Below are 17,793 nucleotides of genomic sequence, written 5' to 3'. Positions count from 1 at the left end.
TACTGTTGTGGTATAGGCACTTTCATCTCTCTTTGTATCTTTATAACACATTTTCTGTTTACAAAAGCTCAGCTGCTTTTTTAAGGACCTTGCTTAACAAAGCTTTGCTTTCTGACCAACAGCACAAAGAGTGCACCTGTTATCAAAAAAAAAAGGGGGGGGGGGGGTATTCTTGCCTTGGACAATTAAAGAATATACCATCAAGTCCGTAAGAGAAGCCGCCATGTGCTAATCTAAAGGGACAAGCCTAATAGACGTCAAACAAATTGATTTACTGAGCAGATACAAAGGAAGTATAGGGGAAGCATGACCTCCTGGCCCACATCCCTGTGCAGCACATGCCAAGGAGGGTAGCTTTCCTTTTTAATAGATTGTTATTGAGTTTAGCTACATCTGTACATCTCAGGTGTTGTATTGACACATCCACCTGGTAAACCCTTCAGTTTAGCTGGACAGCAAACCACAAACCTCATTTTGGTAATTGAATGCGTGGGTTGTAATTCCATACATGTCCTTTGTAAAAAGCCAGGTGCACTGTGCATTATATTCTGCTGTCTTCATTATTTTTCTGTATTTGTAATTAAAGGAGAACTACACTAATGGCAACTCCCAAAACTGAGCAAAAAACAATGCCTCAATATTACTCCTTGCCTGCAACTACATGATGATCCTAGGTATACTTTTTTGTCAGAAAGCAGCTGATCCACGTTAGATTTAATCCTTGGAACCAGCTGGTGACATAGGGGATTTTTGTGCGTGTTGCGTACTATGCTTGCGCTTAAGTACTTAGTTTTATTTTTGCTCCTTGATAGTCTACATGCGCTTCAGCTATGAATGCATGGCATTTTCAGGGTTGCTTTTCACAGCAGTGGAGACCATGTGTGATGTCCACTTGTAGACTCCATTGAAGCCCTGTAACCGGGTAACCGTACAGGGGAAGAATTGTGACAGAGTGAGGTCACCCTATAACAGGAAATGCCAAAACATGGCAGGATCTCCTATATCATTTAAATGAAAGTAGTATTTCTTTTTCTTTTTTTCAAATATTTTTATTGAAAATTTCCAATTTATAGGCCTCAAACAAAAACAGGGGTAGATTTTACAAAGCTTGTATCTAACCCACTACCAATGTTTCCTTTTACTGCATTGATTATGTTTTTGTATCTAATATTATGCCATTTTAATCACATTAACCTATATGTAAATAGGTAACTATTACCAAATTATTCATCTATAATGGAAGCATGTATGAGTCATTTGCATTTAACTGATAATATAACCAATGAATCTGTATAGAAGATCTACTATGAAATGGGGTTGAATCTATACCGTCATCGGTGCCGATACTAGACATTTGCACGGGTATCGGTATTCGTGCATATTCACCAATACTTAAAACTGATACCTCAGTTCTTTCACCTGTCAGCAGGATTTTCCTGCTAACAGCTGAAATGTAAAAACAAGAATGCTGACTATTATTGGTTGTTAAGGAACGGGGCTGCCACGGCCTTAACAACCATTGACATTTCATTTTCCTCTCCTTGCCACCTCCTCCCCTTCCACCAGCTGTCACCGTATGAGCCATCAGTGTCCCCAGAGTGGACCGTAATGGGAGGCAGGAGGAAGTATCAGTCCGTGGGAGAGAGGGAGGAGAGGATGCTCACAAGCATCATGGCGCGGTCGGAGAGGGAAAGCCGAGAGAGTCGGCAGCACTGAGGAGCCACCGCCATGTCCGGGCACCACCAATAACACAATATGTGGAGTGCTGTGCTGGGGAGCCTGCTGCTCTGTTGCCTTGGCTGCCTGCTGAGGGGTGACATCCATCCGGGCTCCATCTAAGGGTACACCCAAATGTTGAAGAGAGATCCAAACAGAGGGAGGAGGGGGACTGGAACTGTGCCAGGGGATGGCTGGTGGGATGGAACCATACTTGGTATGTATGGGGAGGGGGGCTGGCACTACACTAGGAGGTAGGACTGACACTGTATCAGGGACAGGAGAGGAGTGGGTACACTATACCAGAGGCAGGAGGGGACTGGCAGTATACCAGAGGCAGGGTGATAGGGAAACTGGCATCATACTGGGGGCAGGATGGGTCGGAGGGGCTGACACTACACCAGAAGAAGGACTGGCATTGAACCAGGTGATGGGGGCTACCACTATACCACAGGCAGGCATGAGTTCATTTTCACTATACCAGGTACAGGAGATGGTGGCATCATACCAGGGGCAAAAAAGGTGGGGTGGAATTGGCACCATACTAGTTGCAGTATGGGGGAAACTTGCACAATATCAGGGGCAGGACATGGGGAGAAGGAGGGTGATTGGAATGGTACAAGTGACATGGGAGGGGGTGACTGGCAGTGTACCAGGGACAGAAGGGCAGCAGTAGAATCGCACCATACCAGTAGAAGGAAGCCAAGGAGGGTCTGATACCACATCACAGGTGGGAGGACAAGGGGACTGCCACCAAACAAGGAGCAGAAGGATGGGGGGGGGGGGGTTATTGCTTTTAACCATGTGAGTATGTTTTGTACCTTTTATACATTAAATTATGGTCCTACTACACTTAGTGCTGCTCTCTGTCCTTTGTGTTGCCAAAGTCCTTTCTAGCTCCCCCCCAGCCTGCCCTTGCATACCCTCCTTCCCCCCCTGCCCTCGCCTACCCCCCTGCCCTCACCCCAGCCTCACCAAACTCCCTAACTCTCCCCACCTCCAAAACTATCCCTCTTCCTACTCTTCCTACTCTTCCTAGGCAATCGGTAGTGGTAATTGTTATTGGCGAGTACTTAAAAAAAGTATCGGTATTCATACTCGAGTCCAGTTTTTCTTTATACAGCAAGGATTTCAGTTCCCCTTTCACCGTCATTTTTGTTGGTGAGTAATAGGTTATGTCCAGGTTTTTAATATGGTTCTGTGAGCTGTCAACAAACATAGTGAAGACCACGATGGTATCGTAACTGTTAAGGGCGTTGATGAGGAAGGGCCAAGACATCCAAAAAAGGCAGATCGTAGGATCCTTTTTTGATTTGTATCCTCGATATAGTATGTAGTTTAGAATTTTGTTACAGAAGGTAAATATCTTGGCACAGCTCCTCATTCTATGAAGTAGTGTGGGTCGTATGGTGCCCCACCAAGAATAGATTGAGGGATCCGATTTATCAATCGGAAGGGCATGAAAGTGATATAATAGCTTGAATTGTGTTTCCCTCCAATTTTTGCTATTTCTTATACTACATTTTTTTTTATATCCTCCAATTCTTTTTCTGGAAATTCCTTAGTACATCCTTTTAATAACGTCTCTGTGGTGCAGTTAATTGGTAATGTAATGCAATATAAAGGTCAGATATTGAGTATCTTTGAAGTTGTATTGCATGGTCTATTAGAGATTGCAGAAAAGGGTCTTTTTTGAGACTATAACAAGACTTGAAGTTTTAAAATGGACAATTACTTTTGAAATTACATTGACCTTGTTTTACATATATAACAACCTGTATCCAGTTAGGCCTTATACTGTATGGCCCATAGTACTTTTCTTCTTTTCACACCCTTTCTAGGATCTCAAGGTACAGACCCCGTCCACATTTTAGACTCCACCTGGGCTATGTTATAACAGTGAGCTGTCAGGCAATAGAAATATAAATTTAAGGTACAACCTCAATTACAAAAAAGTTGAGATGCTGCGTAAAAAACAGAATGCAATGATTTGCAAACTCATAAACCCATATTTTTATTCACAATACAAAATAGATAGCATATCAAATGTTTAAACAGAGCCATTTGAATAATAATATTAAAAATAATAATAATTTTGAAATGAATGGCAGCAACAAGTCTCAAAAAAGTTGGGACAGGACCATGTTTACCACAGTGTAGCATCCCCTCTTCTTATAACAACACTCTGTTAATATCTGGGAACTGAGGAGACCAGTTTCCGGAGTTTTGGAAGAGGAATGGTGTCCCATTTTTTCCTGTTATAGGATCCTAACTGCTCAACAGTCCTGGGTGGCCTTTGTCGTACTTTTCATTTCAAGATGCGTGTACTAGGAATGATGGCTTTCGCCTTATGCGGTGTACACACAACCGGACTTTCTGGCAGACTAGGTCCGACGGTTTTCACGACGGACTTTCGGCGTAGTTCGAAACAAACTAACGGACTTGGCCACACATGAATGGACTAAGTCTGTTTGAAAGTCCGTTCGTTTTAAACGTGATGACGTAAGACGGGACTAAAAAGGAAGTTCAATAGCCAGTAGCCAATAGCTTCCCTTGCATCGTATCTGGTCCGTCGGACCAGCGTACAGACGAACGCTTTTACCGATAGGAATTTAGTCCGTCGGACAGATTTGAAACATGTTCTATTTCCGCGTCCGTCTGATTTTTAAAACTAAAAACGATCGTATTAGCCCACACATGATAGGATTGTCCGACGGACTGATTCCATCGGACCTAGTCTCCCTGAAAGTCCGGTCGTGTGTATGCGGTATTAGAATTTTGGCACTCAAATATGCTCTTCTATCCCATAATAGAAGGTTGGAAGGTGTGTGCCTTGATACTGAAAGATCATAAGTATTCCGGATGGGACAGAGCTTCTTGTCACTTGACTCTCTACTATACAGACAGAGGGGAATTTACAGCACACGCTTGGCTTGCAGTTCCACATGGGTGTGTATTCTCAGAACCCAAGATTACTGTTAGCTGAGGGATTTTTAGCCTTTGCTTGGCCTAGTGGGTTATAACCATGGCTGGATGACAGCAGAACCCCTGAACAGGTAGACTTTGGGATCACATTATAGAGTTCAAGGTTTTATTTTGACAGAAGCGTACCTTCAAATATAAAGCTATTGAAATGGAGGTTGTAAACAGATGATAAGTGACAGTATCAGCTAAGAATCTGTGCGAAATAAAAAACAGATTGCTGAACTTCTGATCCTTCGCTCTGAGCAAACACTGGGGCTTTGCACCTATAACGCCAAGACTGGGTCAGATTATGACCACGTCCAGATTTGCCTACACTAAATCATATAATGTACTTTTAATGTTGTGATAGAAGACCATAATATGACAAGCCATAGCTGACCTATGTTACACTTTAATTGCCATAATGAGTTCATGATTGGGAACTGACATTGCACGGAAGAGTTAATTTTACCATGCGATGACAGCTTGTATCAGCTGCATATTACCCGGCTCCTGTGAAATATGAGAGAGACCTCAGCCCGATACTTCATGTAACAGTCTGTCTCTTCCATCACTTTCCTGAACAAGACATTATCGCTTTTCTCTGCTTCAGAGGCTTAACATCCTCTTATATGTCTTCTTATATTTCAGCAAATCTGTATGTGGCTTTCCCTTTTTTTTTTTTGGACAGCTGCTCTTTGTAATTTTACATTTAAAGGAAAAAAAAATGAATTTTTCAGGACAGAACCAACGTGTTTTTTATACTTGAAAGTCCATTCCTACTTTTTGAGACTTTTGATAAGTTTGGTAGCACAGGGTTAAATCTCAGAACCTCAGAGGGAGTAACCCACAAGGCTTAGTCAGGGCTGGTTTTTCCACTGGGCACTGTAGGCAGTCAGTGTGTTTTTTTTCCCTTAATTTTTTAACCCTTTCACTGCCAGGTCCATATGTCATACAGATGAGACGGGGGGGGGGTCACACACAATCCGGCGTCCATATTGTGTATAAAACTGACATGGATGCGCTTGGGTGGCTGCGCTGCCACCCCATTGCTTCCACACTCACACGGTACTGGCACCCCCCTGTGTATTCGCCCTGCCGTGCATTCCGGGCTCCACTTGCCCATCTGTGGGCCTGGGACTGACCTGGCGCATGCTGGCAGGTGAAGGAAAAGGACACACGCGATTTGGGTGGCTGAGCTGCCACCCCATTGCCCCCATACACAACTGGTACTAGCACCACACCACATACACGCCCCGCTATGCATTCCAGGCTCCACTTGCCCATCTGTGGGCCTGGGACTGACCTGGCGCATGCCACCCCATTGCCCCCATACACACCTGGTACTAGCACCACACCACATACACGCCCCGCTATGCATTCCAGGCTCCACTTGCCCATCTGTGGGCCCGGGGGTGACCTGGCGGATGCTGGCAGGTGGAGAAAAGGGAGGACACACACATCTGCTCTCCTCCCCTTCTTGGTGGTGACCTGAAAAAGGACACGTATGAGGTCACTTTTCCAGTCATTCTGTCATTCTACGGCCAGCATAGCCTGGAAGGCATGTATTGCAATGCGATTTAGAAAAAAAAATAAGGTTACACCCAAGCACCTAAAATCCCCCCCCAAAAATTGAGGACCTCCACCCCTACATATACGCACTTACCAACGTAAACGTGAAAAAGTTTACTGCGATATACCTGTTACATATTGCCACGAGTGAGTGAGAGAAATAATTCTGGAACAAGACCTCCGTAACACGAAACTGATGACCTATAGAAAATATAGGTTACTGAAGTGTGTCGCCATTTCACACTTTGGGTAGTTTATTGTGTTTGTTTGCTCTAAAATTCACTTTGGTGTGTTTTTTTATTGAAATGTTGCTTTTCTTAGACCTTTGCGGTAATTAATCAAGAAAAAAAATTCCCTGCCTATACTCTCCTGAGATGTAAATCTGGCCCTGGGCTTAGGTGTCATTTCACTTGATGGAGCTGGGAGGCATGTGGATGGGTTGAGGGTAAGGTTTAAGCCAGATGAGAACTCTAATGCTTATTCACGTGGATGGCCAGATGTTGGTGAAAAAAGGCAGTTGATCCATGTTTTTACTGCCCTTCTAAACTGTGCAGTGGCAGTCAAAGTGGGGTGGTACATATTGCCGCAGCTGCAATGGTTTGAGTTCCAGTGATAAAGATGAAGTAATTACCACTGACAAGCATTTTGAAGTGTAAGAACTGTAAAAACAGAGGCTTCCAATTTCACAGACCTCTCCAAAGCACTTTCAGAGCCTGCATCAAATTAACAGGGAGAAAAACCCCAACTGGTAAGAAGATCTTCAAAGTATGCTGTTCGGCAGTATGGTAGTCGAATAGTTAAGCCATTCTTTTCTTTTCTTTTTTTTTTCTTCTCTCTTTTGCAAGATCTTTATTGGCTGCGGGAACAAAGCCTATAAATTAGCCCAACATAGATGTTATACCACATTTGCTATCAGTCTGGTGACTTACCACTGAAAGATCCTATTAACATTTCCATTTGGTCCCGTGCCAAGATTGAGTCCCGCAACAATTGATAATGAAACCTTTTAGCTATTTAATGTCTGCCAACAAAACTTTTACGTAGCGTCTACATTTCGAGCGCAGTGGTGAAAAAGGTAAATTTACTCCGTGTACTGTTCCTGGAGTTGGTTAGGGAGAGATAAAGGATTTCAAAGAGGGCTTTTTTTTTCTTTTTAGCTTACGTTACATGGCAGTTACTAAAAGAAACATCCAATCCAATCAAATTAAATCAAATCACACACATTGCATTGACTTTTGAAGGTCATAGTTGATTGCTTTATAGAGAGCATTGGGTAGATCTCAGGAGTTAAAGAAAACTGCAGATGGCACATTAAGGCCATTTTTAGGTAAAATCATATGTGTGTGTGTATACTGTATATACAGTATCTCACAAGTGCAAACGCCCCTCACATTTTTGTAATTATTTTATTATATCTTTTTATGTGACAACACTGAAGAAATGACACTTTGCTACAATGTAAAGTAGTGAGTGTACAGCTTGTATAACAGTGTAAATTTGCTATCCCCTCAAAATAACTCAACACACAGCCATAAATGTCTAAACTGCTGGCAACAAAAGTAAGTGCACCCCTAAGTGAAAAAGTCCAAATTGGGCACAATTTAGCCATTTTCCCTCTCCGGTGTCATGTGACTCATTACTGTTACAAGGTCTCAGATGTGAATGGGGAGCAGGTGTTTTAAATTTGGTGTTATCGCTCTCACTCTCTCATACTGGTCACTGAAAGTTCAACATGACACCTCATGGCAAAGAACTCTCTGAGGATCTGAAATAAAGAAGGCCTAGGGCAGTGATGGCGAACCTTGGCACCCCAGGTGTTTTGGAACTACATTTCCCATGATGCCCATGCACGTTGTGCAGATGAGCATCATGGGAAATGTTCCAAAACATCTGGGGTGCCAAGGTTCGCCATCACTGGCTTAGGGTATAAGAAGATTGGCAAGACCCTGAAACGGAGCTGCAGCACAGTGGCCAAGACCATACAGTGGTTTAAAAGGACAGGTTCCACTCAAAACAGTCCTCACCATGGTCAACCAAAGAAGTTGAATGCAGATGCTCAGCGTCATATCCAGAGGTTGTCTTTGGGAAATAGACATATGAGTGCTGCCAGCATTGCTGCAGAGATTGAAAGGGTGCTGGCTCAGCCTGTCAGTGCTCAGACCATACACCGCACACTGCATCAAATTGGTCTGCATGGCTGTCGTCTCAGACGGAAGCCTCTTCTAAAGATGATGCACAAGAAAGCCCGCTAACAGTTTGCCGAAGACAAGCAGACTAAGGACATGGATTACTGGAACTATGTCCTGTGGTTTGATGAGACCAAGATAGAATTATTCGGTTCAGATGGTCTCAAGCGTGTGTGGCGGAAACCAGGTTTGTAGTACAAAGACAAGTGTGACTTGCCTACAATTCAAGCATGGTAGTGGGAGTGTCATGGTCAGGTGCTGCATCAGTGCTGCATCAGTGCTGCTGGCACTGGGGAGCTACAGTTCATTGAGGGAACCATGAATGCCAAAATGTACTGTGACATACTGAAATAGAGCATGATCCCCTCCCTTCGGAGACTGGACCGCAGGGGAGTATTCCAACATGTTAACCACCCCAAACACACCCCAAACACACCTCCAAGACGACCACTGCCTTGCTGAAGAAGCTGAGGGTAAAGGTGATGGACTGGTCTAGCATTTCTCCAGATCTAAACCCTAGCAAGCATCTGTGGACCAGCCTCAAACGGAAAGTGGAGGAGTGCAAGGTCTCTAACATCCACCAGCTCCGTGATGTCGTCATGGAGGAGTGGAAGAGGACTCCAGTGGCAACCTGTGAAGCTCTGGTGAACTCCATGCCCAAGAGGGTTAGGGCAGTGCTGGAAAATAATGGTGGCCACACAAAATATTGACACATCCAATTTGGACATTTTCACTTAGGGGTGTACTCAATTTTGTTGCCAGCAGTTTAGACATTAATGGCTGTGCGTTATTTTGAGGGGACAGTAAATTTACACTGTTATACAAGCTGTACACTCACTACTTTACATGGTAGCAAAGTGTCATTTCTTCAGTGTTGTCACATGAAAAGATATAATAAAATATTTCCAAAAAATGTGATGGGTGTACTCACTTTTGTGAGATACTGTATATACGGTGGGTAAAATAAGTATTGAACACACCACCATCTTTCAGGTAAATATATTTCTAAAGGTGCCATTGACATGAAACTTTCGCCACATGTCGGTAACAACCCATGCAATCCATACATACAAATAAACCAAAAGAAACAAGTTAAGAAATGAGGTTATGTGTAATAAAACGCATTGACAGGGGAAAAGTATTGAACACACAAATAAAAAAAGATTAAAAAATGCATAGAAAGCCAGGACACCAGCTGAAATCTTTCAGTAATTAGAAAGTGCAAATTAATATTAGCTAATTCAGTCTCAACTTATGACCTATAAAAAGGTGTCTCATTACCAAGGAGTCACACAAGAAACATCTTATGATGGGTAAAAGCAAAGAGCTCTCTCAAGTCCTTTGCAGCCTTGTTGTTGCAAAACATTCTGATGGCATTGCTTACAGAAGTATTTCTAAACGTCTGAATGCTCCAGTTAGAACTGTTGGGGGCCATAATCTGGAAGTGGAAAGAACGTAATTTCACCATAAACCAGCCACAACCAGGTGCTCCTGGCAAGATTTCTGAGAAGTGAAAATAATTATTCGAAGAGTTGTCCAAGAGCCAAGGACCACTTTTGGAGCGTTTCAGAAAGACCCGAAATTAGCAGGTACATTTGTTTCAAAGAAAACAATAAGCAATGCATTCAAACGCAATGGTCTTCATGCACGCTCACCATGCAAGTCTCCATTGCTGAAGGGTAAGCATGTTGAAGCTTGTTTAAATTTTGCTGTACAACGTTTAGACAAGCCTGTGAAATACTGGGAGAATATAGTCTGGTCAGTTGAAACCAAAATTGAACTCTTTGAATGCCATAATACGCACCATGTTTTGAGGTCAAAAGGCACTGCACATCACCCCAAAAACACCCCATACCAACAGGGAAGTTTGGAGGTGGGAACATGGTGTGGGGCTGTTTTTCAGCGTACAGTACTGACAAACTTAATAACATTGAAGAAAGGATAAATGGAAAAATGTACCAAAACATTCTTGATAAAAAAATCTGTTGCCATCTACCAGGATGATGAAGATGAGACAAGGGTGGACATTTCAGCAAGACATTGATCCCAAACCCAAAGCCAATGAAACCCTCAATTGTTTCAAAGTCAAAAAAAATCTGCTAGATTGCCCCAGCCAATCGCCTAACTTGAATCCAATAGAAAATCTATGGAAAGAACTAAAGATCGGAGTTCATAGAAGAGGCCCACAAAACCTTCAAGATTTGAAGACTTAGTGGAAAATGGGCCAAAACCACACCTGAACAATGCATGTGACTACAGGAGCCTACGTCTTGAAGCTGTTATTACCAACAAAGAATTTTGTACGAAGTATTAAATGCATTTCAGTTAGCGTGTTCAATACTTTTTCCCTGTGTCATTCCATTTTATTACATATAACTTAATTTCTGAACTTGTTCATTTTGGTTTCTTTGTATGTATGAATTGCCTGAGTTGTTACTAGGTATGGGCAAATGGTTCGGCCCGAGCATGCGTTCAGGCCGAACATTGGCTGTTCGCCCGTTCGGCGAACACCTGATATTTCAGGGCATTCAACCATTTCTTTCGCCCTGCTGCACTGTGCATTAGAAACCCTGATTGGCTGAAGCAATGAAGGCTTTGCCCAGTGAGGGCACGGAGCACTATCGAGCCATGATTGGACACTGTCATAATGACTTTATCCAATCATGGCTCATTGCTCTTAGTCCCACCAGACACTATAAAAGTATAATTTCAATAGCGGCCATTTTTTGTGTGATATATGCATGGAGAGAGATAGAACATGGCTCTGTTCAGTGCTACTAGACAGTGTGCTATTCTGATTCTATTGTCAGTGTAGAATATCAGTTTAGTGTTAATCTAGTGTGAGTGTGGAGATTACCATTCATCTTTACTTTAGTGTGAATCTAGTGATAGTTCAGCCAGTTTAAGTGTAGACTGTTTAACACAATATATTTCAGTGCATTACTGCAAGTTTAGTGCCGTATATTTCAGTGTGCTACGCGCCATTTAACTCAGTATTTTTCATTGTGTTAGGCACCGTTTAATGCAGTATTTTTTAGTGCGCTACTGCAAGATTAACGCTGTATATTTCAGTGCACTACTGCAAGCTTAGCGTCATATATTTCAGTGCATTACCTTCCGTTTAACACCGTATAGTTCAGTGCGTTACTGCAAGTTAATGACATATATTTCATTGGGTCAGTGCAGTTTTACTGCAGTATATTTTACTGTATCAGTGGAGTGTGTCTGTGTAGTGAGTACTCAAGTTAAAGTGCACCAAACACCACTTTCCATTGATTAAAGTGCATCCATGTACACATTTCCACACCTTTATTACATTTTATTAATAAGCACCCCCCCTTTAACAAGGAAACGCAGACATTCCCATGGCACTGTGATGGGGCCAGCAGTGTATGTGTCCACAGACAAAGGTGGATATGTTCGGTCTTCAGGCAGGGCATAATTTCCTCTATTTAGTGATGTTGCCCCATGCTATCCAGCCACAACATGCAGAGGAGGTGGTAGACTGGCTTACTAAACCGTCCTCATCCTCCATCACCCAAGCAGAGACTAGCACGCAGTTCACTGCACCTGCCAGAGTGGCTAAACCTGCCTCCTTGTCAGCAGCTATTTCTGCCATAGCGCCAGCATCAGGCATGGAGGAGTCAGCCGAGTTATTTGAACACCGCGTCAGCCACTTGCTCCTTGATGATGCACAGCTATTAATTCTTTCAGATGTTGGTTCTGAGGTTGAGGAAGGCAGGACATGAAACTACAGAGGGGGGGGGGGGAACACTGGTACACAAAATTGGCAGTCATGTTCCCCCAGCCGCAGCATCTCCTGTGGTAATGAGGATGGAGAAGATGATGAGGTCACTGATGTGACTTGGGTGCTGGATAGAGCAGAGGAGGAAGGTGAGGGTGAGGCACAACCCCAACGAAGCAGCCATCAGGGAGGTGATCAAGAACACGATGGTCACTCTGACAGAGCTCCAGCGTTTCTCTGTGAAGAGAGGAGAACCTTCCAGAAGAACAACCATCTCTGCAACACTCCACCAATCCTCCTCAGTAAAAGGCACATGACAGCCCGCCTGGATTTTGCCAAAAGGCAACTGAATGACTCCCAGCCCATAAGAAGCAAAATTGTCTGGTCTGATGAAACACAGATTGAACCCTTTGGCCTGAACGGCAAGCATCATGTCTGGAAGAAACCAGGCAACCTTCATCACCTGGACAATACCATCCCTACAGTGAAGCATGGTGGTGGCACCATCATGCTGTGGGGATGTTTTTCAGATGCATGAACTGGGATACTAGTCAGGATGGAGAGAAAGGTGAATGCAGCAATATACAGACATCCTTTATGAAAACCTGCTTTAGAGCACTCTGGATCTCAGACTGGGGCAAAAGTTTTATCTTCCAACAGGAGAACGAACAACCCTGCTTCATCAAAGTATTGAGCAAAGGCTGTGAATGGGATTTTTTAATTTTTAATAAATTTGCAAACATTTCAAACAAACTTCTTTCACGTTGTCATCATGGGGTATTATTTGTAGAATTTTGAGGAAAATAATGAATTTAATCTATTTTGGAATAAGGCTGTAACGTAACAAAATGTGGAAAAAGTGAAGCACTGTTAATACTTTCCAGATTCACTGTAGGGGTGGTTGTGTGTCATGGAAGGGGAGGCAATCCTGCCAAGAGAGCTAGTTCTTTTATGTGCCCCAATGTATCACTCTTGTCTAGATTAGGAATTACAGTGATAATAACTAAGTATACAAAATAAACATATTCACACAAAAGGGATTTATTTTGTAAATTCTTGAGCATTATCTCAGTTTGACGTCAATTGCTTTTGCACATTAGTAGTTATTTACCAAATAGTGTCTGATAAAAAATATTAATTAAGGCTTGCAGTAACAGCAAAGCTTTGTGCTAGTGTTTTATTGTAGCTTTTGCTATTGAATTATAATGACCTTGTCTCAGTTGTTGTGCTATTGCTGTATATACTGTACACTTACATTAAAAAAACTGGAGCATAACACTTTAAATAAGACTAATAAGAACATACAAAGACTGTGCCTGTGTAATGAGGTATCATTTTTCCTGAATCACAATGTTTAGGTACATTGCAGAGCCTCTGGGATAATTGCCAAAGCCGCTGGATTACTCCACTCCTGTTCTTTCCTGGACTCTTCCTACAGCATAGTTCTCCAGCAGACTCGTCTCTCTTTTCTCCACAACTGTCCCTCTTTATACAACTGTCCCTCTTTATACAACTGTCCCTCTTTATACAACTGTCCCTCTTTATACAACTGTCCATCTGTATACAGTGCTCCCAAACCGCCCCAAAGATGCTGCTTGCAGAAATCGAACTCGTGCTTTCACATTTGGGCGGCAGTGGGAGGCAGTTTTCAGGCGCTTTGCAGGCGCTATTTCTAGCTCTAAAACATCTGAAAACGACCAGGGTGTGAAAGGGGTCTTACAATTACCTGGTTTTCTGGTGGGTTGTACTGAAAGGGCCGCTGATAGGCCAGTACAACTGGCCCTGTTGTACCGGGCCCGGCCAGCAGGGGGCCCGGGCAACCTGAACAGATAAGTAATTGAAAAAAAAAAATCCTCCATCAATGACCGATCAGAGTCCTTCATACCGCCAAACAACTAACCCCCCATTTACTTTTTACGTTTTTTTTTCCCTTTACTGATAGCTATGTGGAGAAAAGGTGGCGGCAGGGGAGGGACTATTTTTTCTATTTCGCGCGGAAAAATGCCTCTACTGCGCCCGCTCCTCATCTCATCATGCTGGCTCAGCTGGCTAGTGCCGTCCCCCTGGCGCTGCGGAGTGATTCCTCTTTCCCTGTGAGAGAAGTAGCAGTGAGGCGGCAACTCAGGCGAGCAGCGGCATCAGAGGACAAAAAAGAAGCAGCTGGCATCGGCATCCCATCTGACTGTAATTGTTGGTGCACACTCCGGTCCAGGCAGCAGCAGGATCAGGGAAGAAGTGACTCCTTGGGCCCAGCTAACAATGACACAGGTGTGTGCTTGCTTGGGGGGGACTTCAAGCTCTACTACTACTACTGCAGAAGCATCTATACATTATGGCATTGGTTGCATGGGTGGCACTGTCTGCAGGTAGCTCATGCGTTATGGGCTGCCTGCAGACACAGTGCCACCCATGCCACCAATACCGTAATGTGTTGCAGACAGTGCCACCCATGACGTTAACGCATGTGCTGCCTGCAGAGACAGTGCCACCCATGCTGCCAATGGCATTATGTCATTTGCTGCACGGGTGGCACTGTGTGCAGCACTATATGGCATTGGTGGCATGGGTGGCACTATCAGCAGGTAGCACATGCTTTATGGCATTAGCCTTATGGGTGGCGCTGTCAGCAGCACAGTATGGCATTGGCGGCATGGGTGGCACTGTCTGCGGGTAGCACATGTGTTATGGCCCATAACGCATGTGCTGCCTGCAGAGACAATGCCACCCATGACACTGATGTCGTAATGTGCTCCAGACAGTGCCGCCAATGCCGTAATGTGCTGCAGACAGTGCCACCCATGCTGCCAATGGCATTATGGAGGGGCCACGGGTGGTGCTAAAGGAGGGGCCAGGGGTGGAGCTGAAGGGGGCCCCATCAGGTAGGCTGTATGGGGCCCCATGATTTCTATCAGCGGCCCTGTATACTGATACAATATGTCAGCTGATAAATGACCAGCATTAACCACTTTCTTATTGGGCACTTAAAGCGGAGGGCCACCCTTAAAAAAAAAAAAAATAGCATTAATATTCTTTATTTGAATTTTTGTTTTTTTTTTACTTACCAGAAACTCCTGTTGCTAGTCTCCTAGTCTTCCTAATCTGCCTCTTCCTATTCCACAGCGCTTCCTCCTCTTTGGTGAGCGGCCCCTTTGCCTTCTGGGACATATGTGTGTCCCAGAACACAACGGAGCTATTCACAAAGCGCTGCGTGACTCGCGCATGTGCAGTAGGAAACGGGCAGTGAGGCTTTTTTTCACTGCAAATGGATTTAGCATTTTTAGTAATGTTTTTGGGAATGCAAAATCCTATGAAAGCAGGTCAAATGTAGGTCAGCGGGGAGGTCCTCTGCAGGTCCAAGGAACATGGCAAATAATTCAAAAATAGCTCAGAATTGTGCCAGACGGATGCCATCGACCCAAGCCTAAAGCCTGCTGACATAGAGCCTTCAGTCAATGTTTTAAATGACCCTTTTGAGTTTAGACTGAACCAATAATTGAATCCTAGTGCTAAACGCTCTACACCAAAATGGGAAAAAGCCAGTTGGTTGTACTTAGTGATTCCAAAGTGATACCCTGCTCAAGTTCTTTACCACCCTGTGCTTATACAAAGAGCAATTCTGTATCAAAGCAAATACAACCTTGTACAACTGAAGATGTCTGCAGACATGGAAAGAGATTCATTTAATAAATACATATTGCTATAAAAGGGATTGAAATGGTAATTTTTCCTTTGTGATAAATAAAATTGATTGAGAGGGAATGGCTGAGCCAAATGCAGGGTCGATTGGCACATAAGTTCCAGATGTTTTGTTGGGTTATTACGTGCAGAAATGCTCCAGGGGTTGCCAAATTGGCAGACACCTGTATGGGCCGCTGGCAGTGCTATATCAGAGGAGCCACAAGTTAACCCCCTAGAATCTGCTATGCTTGCTTATCATACAAATATGCTCTTTAGAGCAGAACTGTGTAAGCCCTTGTACACATGGTCGGAGAATCTGTCGGAATGAGTCTTATCGGACCGTGTCGTCAGATAATCCGACTGTGTGTGGTATGCATCGGACTGATTCCGTCCGAATCTCTGTCCGACCCAATTTTCCAACATGTTGGAAAGATTTCCCGACCAACTGGGCCGGACGGACCTAATCCGATCATGTGTAGAGCATTTTCATCGGACCAAGTGCCACGCATGCTCAGATCAAATTCCTACATCAAAGCTATTGGCTACTAGCCTGAATGTAGTCCCATCGTAACTAAATTACGTCATCACGTTCTGAAAGATCGGATTTTTCGCCAACTTGGCCCGACTGTGTGTATGCAACAGTTTCGGACTAAATCCGACGGGCAAAATCCGACGGATTTGGTTGGCAAAATCTCCGACCGTGTGTACAGGGGCTAATGCTTGCCAAAGAAATTTGATGATGGGCGGGCACAAACACTCCTATCCAAAAGCCGAACATATTTTATTTTTATATTTTAGTCATTGCATAATAATTGCACCTGAGTATATTTGTTTTTGCAATACAGGGGGTCCCCGACTTAAGAATTCCTGACTTACAAACCACTTATATTTATGAACAGGTCGCTGCGACGACCCTCTGCCGTTTTGCGCAGACCATCTGCCATTCTGCGCATGCGCGGCCAGGCAGAGCCTCGGAAAATGCTGGAAATCTCCATAATTTGCCACGCATGCGCCAAACGGCATTCTACGCAGCATCGGAAATGTCCGTAATTGTCGTTCTGCGCATGCACAGCCGACTTACGAACATTTCTGGATTACAAACAGGAGGAAAGTCCCTAACGGGTTCGTAACCCGGGGACTCCCTGTAAATAAATGTGAAAAGACACCACAACAGTTCACATATCTGGAAACAATAGCACTTGTAGAAAACGACAAACTAATTCAAGATACATTTACTTTTTGATAATTGTCGTGTTTTCCAGAAGATATTTGGCCACCAACTACACTGTATTAGTCCATATGTACATACATGAGCTATTTTATCTTTCAAAAGATTTTGTAATTTTATCTAGCTAACCCTGAGTTTAAGGCCCTTTTCACACTTGTGTGACTTTTCCTGTGACTTTGGACATCAGAGTCGCATGACAATTCATACTCCATGATTCCCCATGATAAACATGCATATTCTGTGCGACTTCAAAGTAGTCATTGTACTACTTTGGTCCGACTTTGATGCAAGTTGAGGTCCATAGACCTCAAGTTTACAAAGGCATTTTCTGTAAGCGCAGCAAAATTGCATCATCAAAATCACCCGACTTTCAAGTCACGGCAGTGTGAAAGGGGCCTTATCCATTTTTTCCAGACAAGCACAGATGAACTGGTGACCTAACTTCTCTAACAAAAGTTACAAAATTCAGCCTGATCACCTACTTGCCATTATCCAGTGATTATTCACTGATTAGACACCAAAGGAGTAGCAGCAGACTTTTGAGGTCATCTCTCTCATATTGTCAGTATGTGCATGCAGCAGGATCCGAGGAAAAAATAATCAATATCCTTCCTTTGAAAGCTAGCAGCTGAACACTATGGATGGTTGCTACTGGTCAGAGCAGACTGTCACTGACAATTATGGTCCTCACTAATGATTAGGAC

General features: G+C 43.6%; 1 protein-coding gene across 1 annotated transcript in view; it reads left to right on the top strand.

Moving 5' to 3' along the window:
* The window catches only part of TMEM135 (transmembrane protein 135), a 473,935-nt gene that overhangs the window by 315,414 nt on the left and 140,728 nt on the right, over window positions 1-17,793 (top strand). The gene's annotated exons all lie outside the window — the stretch shown is intronic.

The sequence above is a fragment of the Lithobates pipiens genome, unplaced genomic scaffold (assembly GCF_037356315.1).
Source record: "Lithobates pipiens isolate NorthernLeopardFrog02 unplaced genomic scaffold, aLitPip1_a1.2 Scaffold_17, whole genome shotgun sequence".
Taxonomy (NCBI): domain Eukaryota; kingdom Metazoa; phylum Chordata; class Amphibia; order Anura; family Ranidae; genus Lithobates; species Lithobates pipiens.
The sequence above is the reverse complement of the archived record's forward strand: the minus strand, read 5'-3'. Positions and strand labels throughout refer to the sequence as shown.